The 10,865-nt window shown below is 54.8% G+C and overlaps 1 long non-coding RNA gene across 1 annotated transcript; it reads right to left on the minus strand.

Annotated features, from left to right (window-relative positions):
* Positions 1-2,799: 2,799 nt before the first annotated feature.
* On the minus strand, positions 2,800-4,728 carry LOC147369472 (uncharacterized). The gene is made up of 2 exons (XR_015167491.1): positions 4,403-4,728; positions 2,800-4,145 (listed from the first exon to the last, which is right to left on the minus strand). It is a non-coding gene; the product is annotated as an uncharacterized LOC147369472 (long non-coding RNA).
* Between the last annotated feature and the right edge of the window lie 6,137 nt (positions 4,729-10,865).

A 10,865-nucleotide genomic window follows, 5' to 3' on the forward strand; every position in this document is an offset into this window, starting at 1 on the left:
GAACTCTTCCCATCTCTGTCCACTCAGTGTTGCAAATAGATACGGTTAGGTGGACCCTAAATGAGTACTCCCCAAAACCCTCACCCCCTTGTTCTGGTCAGCAGGTTGTGATGGGGGAGTATTTCAAGAACAGGGGGGACAGGGGGACAGGGTACCAGGACCAGGCTTTTGTGTATTTTGATGTTATAAGAATAGCATGCAAAGCAGATGCAAATATTATGCAAACTAGAACTTTTCTTTTTCCAGTCAGCAGCACTGACAGGCTCTGAAATGGGATATAGGGGCCCAAGAACCCAAGGGGAGTGGTGGTAAGGGCAGGCATCAACACTGCTTTGTCAAGAGGAAGTGGCACCAGGCTGGGTTCCTGAGGGTTTAGATAAAGACTCGGGCACAGGGAAGTTGAGTGAAGTAAGGGCAAAAGCCATGACCACAGGAATTTGACTGAAGGCCTTTCAGAGATATCCTTGCATTTAATAGAATCTGAGACCAGACAGTAGAATGTTTAAATTCTCCTGTTCTGACCTCAGCCAGACCTGAGTTTGATTCTCAGCTCCACGACTTAATTGCTGTGTAATCTTGGGCAAGGCACTTCACCTCTGGAAGTTTCTGTTTATTTGCTCATAAATTAAGGCTAGTAATAGTATGGACCTCATTGGGTGGTTGTAAGGACTCAATGACATGCCTGCATGTACAGTGACTAGCTCTGGGTAAAGGCTCCATAAATGGGAGTTCTGACTGTACTAACTGCTTTCCCAACAGAGCCCCCTCCACCACCCTCTCTGGTCCTGCTCTAAGCTTCTAGAGCACAACATTCCCTAACTAACCACAGTGGAGTCAGCCCAGCATCTGCCTGAGGGCAGGGCCTGGGTTTGCTTTTCTCTGTCCCCAACTCAGCCTTGCCCAGAGGGGCACTCATCTGATTGAATGAATGATAACTGAATGCTCTCAACTCTACTGGCAGGCATGGAGGGCAGGCCCATATGGAGACCACCGAGGGGCTTGTAGGGTTACCTGGATTAGTAAACTGGGGTCCTAGATGAGGGATCCCAGCAGTCAGTTTAGTGAACAACGACTGGGTTAGTCCTTTTCCAATTAATTCCCCACCCAACTTCCTTCTAAATAAAGGTAGGGTGGGGGGAATAAGAGCAGGAGTTTCTACTCTCAACAAAAGAAAGCAAGGCCAGAGATGGGGTAGGAATGCCAGGGGATGGTCCTGATACAAAGAGGCAGGTGGTAGTGGTGGTGGTGTGGGGTGTGGGTGTGGGGGAAGTAAAGGCTCATAAAAATAGCCCAAATTTATTGAGCACCTATTTACCAGGCTTTGTGATAAACACTTTTCAGATGTTATCATATTCAAACCTTACAATGACAATCTGCTATTCTTTTTTAAATGCTTGGTGATATTGATAGAGACACTGCTCAAGGTCACTCAGCTGGAAAATATCTGTACCAGCATTTGAACCCTGGCATTCTTGCTCCATAGCTTTACCCTTCACCTCTGGGCAGCCCCTCCATGCTCCCTCCCAAAGGCTGATGTAGGTTCAAGGCCTGCCTCTTTCTCACCAGGCTTCTGTTGTTGCTTCACCTCAATCCACTTCATCAGTCAAAATATATCACTACAGCAGAGAGCCATCCCCCCTCCCCATTCCTCCCCTCCAGCCCCATCCTCCCTGCTCCTCTCTGGTCTCTCTTATCCCTCTGCCTTCCTCTGATCTATACAGTAGCCAGAGGGATCTTTAAAAATGTAAGTCAGACCATGTCACTCCCAGCTTAGAACCCACCAAAGGCTCCCACTGCACTTTTCATAAACCCTGATGCCACACCTGGTCTGCAAAGCCCTGTCCTGTCTGCTTCCCCTTTGAACCAAAAGTCACGTCCACAGTGGCATGCTCCACACCCTCTCCTTTGCTTGACTGGTTCCTTCTGGTCTTTCAGGCTTCAGTTCAGATGTCACCTCCTCAGAGAGGCCCTCCCTGACTACCATAACACGTCACCTCCCTGAAATCCAGTCTCACATGGCCTGTTTTAGTATCTTATGGCTCTTTAGAATCTCCGAAATGATTCTTTTCAACTATTTGTTTACTTGATTATGGTCTGTCTCCCTGAATGAGAATGTAAGCTCTAAGAGGCTGATGTCCCCATGGTCTAAACTGCGCCTGGTACTTAGTACGCACTAGATAAACATCTGAAAGAATGTTGTGGTTGGTGTGATCTGGATCAAGAAGTCCAGCCCTTCTCTACCTCAGGTTCCTTTCTCTGTTGGGCTCTTGTCTCCTCTCTGCCTCCCAGGGAGAGCTCCGGATGAGATCAGAGATGGCAAAAGCGTTCCTCCGGGGGTGGGAGGGCTCGATGCCCGCCTGGAGATGAGGTCAGCGTGGCAGGCACCTCTCCGCTGTGCAGGAGGCAAGGAGAGTTGCAAGGATCGTTTTGACTAGACCCCAGCCCCGAATGAGAGCCTAGACGGGCTGGGGAGGGTGCGCAACCCCTTCCTCCGTTGGGAAGCTCCTCTCGGCGGGGCCTCCAGTTCCCCCCTCCCCGGGGAGGCAGGTGGAGCTGCGTCCCCATCTTTGTTCCCATCTGGAGCGCGTTTGGCGCGGCGTGGCGGGGGCGGGGCTGCGCCCCCGCGGTGCCCGGAGAGACGGGCCCGCCCGCTTATCTGATCTGCGGCTAATTGAAACTCCCTGCTTGCGAAGGTCAGCTCGGTCCCCTGACAGCTGCCGAGCCGAGCCGGGCCGGATGGAAAACCCGGGCTGTGCAGGGCCCGGCCGGGCGCGTAGGGGAGGGGTTGTGGGGGGCTGCTTCTGCGGCAAAGTAGACAAAGGCTGCCCCTCCCTCCTAGTGCGCGCTGCTGGGGGTCGCCAGAGGTAGCGGCCTTCGCCCTCACTCAGCGGGGCGCTCCGGCCGGGATCACGTGGTCTAAGGCTACAGAGGCGGGGGTGGGGGCGCGCCCTTAATCCCTACGCGCCCGCCCATCCCGCTCCCACGCCGGGGCCTGTCTAGGGTCTCTGGGAGAGTCACCCCCAACTTCCTGCCCCTACCCCGCCTCCACGCCCCGGCTCTGAGACTTCCTGCCTCCTCGGCTCCGGGCTGCTCGGGCTGTGGGAAGCTGGCTGGGCGGGGGCGGCCGGGTCCCCTCCTCCCTGCGTGCTCAGCGGGGCGCTGGGGGTCCGGGAGGAAGTGTGCGCGGTGGGGGGCACGGCCTGGCCCCGGGGCGGCCATCCGGTGGGGCAGGTGCGGCCTCAGCCCTGGGAGGGAGGGAGGGCAGGCAGGCCCGTTGCTAATAGTGCTGGGGCAGGAGGGGGGTGGGGCGCGCACTGCGGGGAGTCCCGTCTCCAGGGTTCCGGGTGCGGATGTGGCTGGCTAGGAGGTCCCGCCCGTCGCGCCCCAGGCAGGCCCAGGCTCAGCAAAGCAGGCACATGTCCCCTCAACCTCCGGCCTGAGACTAGGCTAAGATGCTGGGAAGCTCCCAAGGTGTAACTCGGCCTTTGGGCTGACCGCGCCCTTGAGCCACGCTTTTTGGGCCTCGGCTTTTGCAGTCTGTAAAAAATAACCCTAGTGACAGCTACCATTTTTCAGAACCACGTGCCAAACATAGTGTTAAACGTTTAACGTACTTTTTCTCAAGCCACGCGACAATTCCATTTTGCTGATGAGCAAGGTGAGACGCAGAGAGGTTGCGACTTGCCCGAAGTCACACAGCTAGCAAGATACCTAGGCGGGACTCCAGGTTCTTTACGGGTGGTCTTGTTTTAGCAAGAGGTCTGGAGTGGTGCACCTATATAGGTCGATCGCACAGGGCATTCACTAGTTCCGTGAGCCCCTTGGTGGCGTCTCGCTGCACGTGTTCTAGTCTTGGAGCTGGGCACGTGTATCTTGGCGCACTCCCTCGTGCCAAAGCCTGGGGACAGAGGCATAGCCTAGCGCACTGGTGCCCAGGTGCGCCCTTCCCGGTTAGGACCCGGCAGAGTCATATGGTCTGAGCCGCGGGCTGAGTGGAGCGGGGGCGGGGAACTCAGAGTAGAGTCCACGCGGGCCGAGGCGCCTGGGAGGCCGCAATCCCGGCGCCTGCAGCCGGCGAGGCTCGGGGTGACGCGAGGGGGCCCAGCTACCGTGACCTCCTCCGCGGTTTCCATGGAGACGGTGCACTATAAATAAAAAAAAAAAAAAGAGAGGAGGAATTTCAAACCCGTTTTCTACCGCGCTAGGCGAGGGGGGGGGCGGGGGGAAGCTCTCTTTGAATCGAGTTTCCCATTTCACCTTCCCAGGCGGTGGGAGCGCTTCCCCCGCAGCCTAGCCGGGAAATTGCCGCCCCTCATGCCGCGTGGCGCCCCCCGAGGAAGCTAATTAGTGCAGCCCGGGGAGCTGGGGACTGGGGACCTGGCCCCGGGGGGCCGGAGCTTGCCTCTTGAGGGGGGACAGCCTACAAATTGCCGCCCCCCCGAATCTCTCCAGGCGCGCACGCAGCCCGGCGCGGGCCGGGGCACAGGGCGCAGGCGGGAGGTCGCATCTGCAGCTTTGGCGCAATGAATCAGGCGCGGCCGCCGCCGCCGCTGCGGAGCGCGTCTGGCATCCGGAGTCTCCCGGGATCGAAAATAATTTGGGCAAAGCGGTGGGAGGTGTGTGCGCGCGCTCCGAGAGGAGGGCGGGGGAGCCGGCCGGGCCGGGTGCGCGGGGCGGGGGGAGGTGCCATCCGACAGCCCCGCTGTGGTGAGAACAGAGTTGACACTTCTTTCCTTTCCACTTACTGCGGCAAGTAACGCGAGGAAGCTTAACCCTCTCATTGCTTGGAGGATTAAAGATGCCGCGAGCGCCCTCATGAGGGCGCGCTAGTGTTGGGGGCCCAGGTGTGTGGGCTCTTTTGAGGCTGGTCATTGGGGCCTGCTGGCTTCAGCCCTTTGGCTCCTCAGACTGGTGCTCCCACCTGAACATTCTTTAAGGCATTCTTCTCGGGGCTTTTCTCCATCCCTCCTTTTACCTTTTCCAGAACAGCTAGCGTCAGTATTACGGCCTCAGTTTCCCCAGTTTTACAAGAGGGTCAGAGTCCTGTAGCAGCTTCCTAGTCTGTCTGGAGACCCAAGTTTTATGACCTGGCTGGAGCACTGGGCAGAGGCAAGAGTGGGTGGTTAGGACGGTGGATGCAGGAGTTGAAACCCCACCCTCTTTCATCTCCCGCCTGCACTGTGGGCGCCCTTCAAGAAAATGGCCGAGTTCCTGTTTTTGCCTCTGACGGCAGAAATGTCACTGCCGCTGCATTAAGCACGCTCGGTGGGAACTCGGGTTTGGATGGAGAAGCTGGCGCTCAGCTCTGCCAAGCTGCCTGCCGCAGGGGGGTGGGGATGAGCTGGCTGGCCAGTAGGCCTGGCTGGGGTCAGCTTTTGTATGTGCGGCTTCCCACCTTACTGCCTGCCACTCCAGTACCCCCAGGCTCCCCCTCCCTCAGCTATGCTGGTTGGTCCCAGCTCGCTCAAGTTTTTTTTCTTTTTTGGGGAGGAGGCATCTATTCAGACCCTTGTGCCTGTCCATCTCAGGGATGGCAAGGAGAGCTGATTAAGGGGTAGAACCCACTTCTTCCTTCTCCCCACCCCCATAATAGGTAACACCTCTAGAATTTACTGATCTCCCCATTAGATGAGGAATTGTCCTTTGGATGAGGAAGGAATGGTAAGCCAGACCCCAGAGCATCCTCAGCCTTGTGACTTGAAGTCCTTCTAGCAGGGCTTGAGTTGGCGGAGCTTTCCACTACTTTCCTTCCTGTCAAAGGATCCCACCACCCCAGAAATTCTCAAACCTTGGTGCATGATTTGGCCTTGTAAGCTTGCAGATGTGGGAAGGGAGGGGTTGCAGTATGTTGAGAGTCTGATTCAGTGGGTTTTGGTTGTCCTGTCATCTGCATGCTTCACAAGACCCTAGGGGGAGGCCCTGGCTCCCACTCTGAGGCATGATCCCCTCACCCAAGGAGTCAGAGCTGGGAGTCCCACAGAGCTAGGTGGCCATGGCCATTAGCAGCCCCACTGCATAGACTGGGAGATGGAGAGAGGAGAAGGGACCGTCTAGGGTCATTCTGTGAAGTAAGGGTTCTATGGTTAAAGTGTAACTCTTGACTCAAGCTCTCTTGACTTTGCTGTGAATCAGCTGCATGTTGAGCTAAACTGTGCCACGTTTTCCTCTATTGTAAAATGGGGATAACAGTAATAGTCCCTAACCTCACTGAAACAGTGTGTGACCTCAGTGAGACAGTGCATTGAAAGTGTGAGCATAGGTCCAGGTGTGATAAATGTGAGCCTTTATTATCATTGTTATCACTATTAGAACTAGAACTCAAGTCTGAGGTTCAGATACTAGTTTTGGGGGGCAGAGACTCTGGCTGAGCTGTTGCTGATTCCCCGAGTCTGGTCCTTCAGGACTTCACCAAGTCTTAAACAGGGAAGAGTGTGTATGGGTTAGGAGTCAGTCCACCCAGGGGGTGGTTTCATCTGTGAGTCTCCCCACCACAAGCCCTACACTTTGGTCCTTTTTCACCCTTGGAAAGTATTGGTCCTGTCACAGTTCCAACAGTTCCAGATGCCCAGTGGGCACTGGCTTAGTTAGTGCTTGAGGGCTTACCCCCACCCTAGGCCCATGTCCAGCCATGGTTCTTTGTCGTACATCAGATCCTGTGATGGTGGGAAATAGGCCAGGTAACTTAGTACCTCCTCCCTACCCAGGGAGTGTTGGTGTGGGGCCTTCTGGGGACAGGAATAGGATAGGAATAGGATACTCAAATTGGAGAGATCTTTGAGGGTGGGGAAGCCCACCTTCCTCTTTGGAAAGGCAGATCGGACCTGAATGAGGACATAGGACCAACATGTGCTTGGAACACAGGACTGATGGCTGTTTCATTTGGGAGCTTTTGGACTACTGGTTTCTGAAGTGTCACCCAGGGATTGTGGTTAGAATGCTGGAAGGACTTCCTGAAAACCAGGGGAGGGTTCTAGGGGATCGTCCCTGGGCACAAGAGCATTGAAGTCTGATGTGGGGAAGGGGTGCATCTATTCGAGACCAGCTGGCAGATGGCCGAGATGGCCTCTCAGACCTCCTTATTAGACTGTAAGTAGTGGAGCACCAGCTTTGGGCCCTAAAGTTCTCACACACGCTTGCCTAAACATCTGCCTTTGCTCACTCATCCAGACTCACACTGTGCCCATATGTTGTCATCCCCACATGTATGTACCCAAGAAGATGTGTGTATGCACATGTTAAAGCATCACACACGTGTGCAACACACACATATACTTCTGTATGAATTCACACTGGTATGCAGTTGAGTTCCCAGATGCACAGATACTAACATGCATGTGCACACAGTATCCTAATGCACTCAATGCACACATTAACACCTATGCACGCACATATGCACACATCAACACTCATGGATGCACACATGGGGACTTCCCTGGTGGTTCAGTGGTAAAGAATCGGCCTGCCGATGCAGGAGACTTGGGTTCAATCCCTGGGTCAGGAAGATCCCCTGGAGAAGGAAATGGCTACCTACTCCAGTATTCTTGCCTGGGAAATCCCACTGACAGAGGAGCCTGGTGGGCTACAGTCCACAGGGTTGCAAAAGAGTCAGATGTTGTTTAGAGCCTAAACAACAACAACAAATGCACACATGGGCAAACCCCTGACCGTTTGCTCTCCCATCAGCTAACTTGTGTGTATGTGGATTGTCTGTTTTCCATGAGGATAGTTCTATTTTCAGTCTTCTCCGTGTTTCTTGTATCATCTTCCCTCTATATGTGACTGTGTCCGAATTTCCCCTTCTTGTAAAGACATCAGTCATATTGGATTAGGGCCCACCCTAATGACCACATTTTAACCTGATTATCTCTGTAAAGGCCCTATCTCCAAGTAAGTTCACATTCTCACATACTGGGGTTAAAGACAGCAACATACGCATTTTGGGTGGAAAGTAATTCAACCCATAGTGCTACCCAAGGTCACACATCTGGGAAATAGGGGAAGCAGGGTTTGATCCTGGGTCTGGAGTGTCAGAGCCCATAGTGCCATCCTGCTGTGTGGTGCAGAGTGTGAGCACGTGTGTATGTCCTAGCAGTCACTCTCCGTGGCTCCCCTCTCCCATCAGCACGTGGGCGTCCAGTGCCTGCTTGCATGAAGGTGTTGGCCTTTTGCAGCCCGGACTCACTGGCATGCTGGTAGCTTTAATGCTCCTTTGGCTGTGATACGGGCACCTAGAACCATCCCCTGGGACCCTGGTGGCCAATGCTGCCCGACAAGTCAACATTGACAGGAGTGCCTGGAGATACACACAGGGGGCCGGGGGGCTGCCTGACTCCCTCCACCAGCTGCCAGTTTGGATGCTGCAGCCTCATTTCAGAGGCTGCTGGCTTTGAAGCGCTCAGCCCAGTCAGGCGGGAAGCTGGAGCCCGAGTCAGGGAAGAAGGGGCAGTCACGAGGCTTCTCTACATCAGCTGGGGCAGCTAGGACCAGGCAGGCCCTGGGCCAACTTCTGTCCACAGCCTGAACCTCTGCTTCTGCTGCGAGGAGACAGCGGGGCTGGACCTCTCCCCTTCTTGCTCCTCTGACCTTGGCTTGGGGTGGGTCTAAAAAAGAGACCTGGCCCCCAGGCCAGTGAGGGAGACAAAGTTTGAAGAGAGAGGCATGGCCTCAATTCTATGGGGAGCCCAGACTTTGGAGACATGGCCTCTGCCTTCAGAGAGTTTTCAGTCTGGAAAGTCCTAGGTTTTCTGAGGCCCAGGAAGTGGGGATGACATTGTTGTGAAGGTTCTGGAAGTTACTATGGTAGAGGATGGGCTTCCCTGGTGGCTCAGGTGGTAAAGCATGAACCAAGCATCTGCCTCCACACTTTTGAATTTGGTCTTCACAGCAGCCCTGTGAGGTCAGCAGGGTGGGAATTATTCTTCTTTTACAGATGAGGATACTGAGGCTCAAGAGTGTTGGGGTCAGTCTTCTAAGCAAGTCAGAAGGTGGTGAGTTGTCACTCAGATTTCCTGACTCCATGTGAATATTCCTTCTGTTAGACGCAGGTAAGCATCTTCAGGTTATTTCAGAACAGAAGCCCTCCCGGTTCTCTTCCCCACCTCTGCATTGCTGGCGCTGTGATTGAGGGCAGGGACAGGTGAGGAAAGGGTGCCGATTCCCAAGAATCAACTCCCAGTAGCCACAGCAGCGTGAACAGTTGACCTGTCCTGGCCCCTCACTTTGTGATGTGCATAGTACTTCTTGTGTGGCCAGTGCGTCGGGCAGCCCTGCCAGCCGACATGAGTAGGCACAGGAATTCAGTTCCAATGAGCCTGCGTCAATGAGCACCTGCCAGACACCGAGCACTTGGCTGAGACAGAGGGTTGCAGGTGAGAAAAGGGCAATGACTAAGAGGCGGATATGAGACACCGGTGATAACTGTTAATGTTTGGGAACAGCTAGACTGTGAGGACACAGGCGCAGGTCTACCCGAGGGTCTACCTGAGGTGCTAGGAAAGGCTTCTCAGAGGAAGTAATGTCTAAGCTGAGGACTTAAGGGTTCAGGACTTAGCCAGACAAAGAAGAAAGAGTGGTAGGGAAGAGTTTTAGGCTGAGTACAGCCTAGAACCATGAGGCCTGAAAGGTGGAAGGAGAATAACGTATCCCAGGAAATTAAGGATGCTAAAGGTGCTGGAGCGGGAAGGCGTAGAGGAAGGGTGGGCCATTGACTCAGGACATGTCACGCCAGGATAAGAGGTCTGGTATTGTCTCTGTGGCATGGGGGTCCACTTATCCTGCTTCCTGTCCCCTCTTCCACTTAGATAAGTACTTTCCTATCTTCAAGACCCTCTTTCATCAAGCGGATTCGCCCAATACCTCCTAGCAGTAGGTGGAGCCAGGGTCACCATATCCACTTTACAGATGAATAAACTGAATCTCAGAGGTTATTGACTTGGTCCATTTTACCTGGCTGGTATGAGGGGCATTGGGCCTGGGCCCTAGACCTCTTCAGGCCAGTACTCAGCCTGGGCTATCTGCAGGACATCAGTGTAGATTCTGGGATGGTGGTATGCCGTGGGGTAGGGGCATAGCCCGGTGTGGGGAAGCCCTGGGGATGGAGAGAGGGTGGGGATCCCCCTCCCCAAAGCTCCAAGTTGGTGAGGACTGCTGCCGCCTCCCTCCTGCAGTCCCCAGAGGCTGGCTAAGGGTGAGTCAGCCTGGATGAAGTCACCGGCTTCCGCGCAGCCTGTGCCCCCTGACCTGGGAGGCGCCTGCCAGGGGCACCCGCCGAGCGGGAGGACAGGCCGGGCAGCTCTCCAGGTCTCTCCGTCACAGCTGATTTAGGGGGGCTGGAGGTGTCCGGAGCCATCAGAAGCAGCTGGGCGTCTGGGGCTGCGAGGCCCATAAGTCATGCTGCCACCCGCCGTTCCCTGCAGTGCTCCCCGAGAGGTCTGTGATGAATCGCCCGGGACTGGGCTCATCAAAATCAGTTTATGCCAAAGAGAAATTAATTTCTGTCTCTCTGAGATGGGGAAGGGAAGGGCAGCTCCAGAGGCAGGCCAGTGACAGCAGTGCAGGAATGGGAGGGGTCCTCGTGTGGCCATGGTAGTCCCTGGATTAAGACCCTAACCCTGTGCCTTCTACAGAAGGAGTGACTGAGGCTTGCAGGAGCCTCCTAATCTTGGGGACAAGAACCCAGATTTTGTTCTGTGTTAATTCTTTTTCCCCTCCCTCCCGGCTTTTATTTACTGAGTACCCGCTATGGGCCAGGCTCTGTCGTATGGTGGGAACACAGCGAGCAAGACAGAAATCCTGCTTTCATGGGACAGACATTCTGCCTGGGTGAGACAGACACGCTGGTAATAGGTAAATAAGAAAATACTAGA

This window comes from Bos grunniens, chromosome 7 (genome assembly GCF_055505025.1).
Source record: "Bos grunniens cultivar Pamir isolate PY7600 chromosome 7, Bosgru_T2T1.0, whole genome shotgun sequence".
NCBI lineage: Eukaryota > Metazoa > Chordata > Mammalia > Artiodactyla > Bovidae > Bos > Bos grunniens.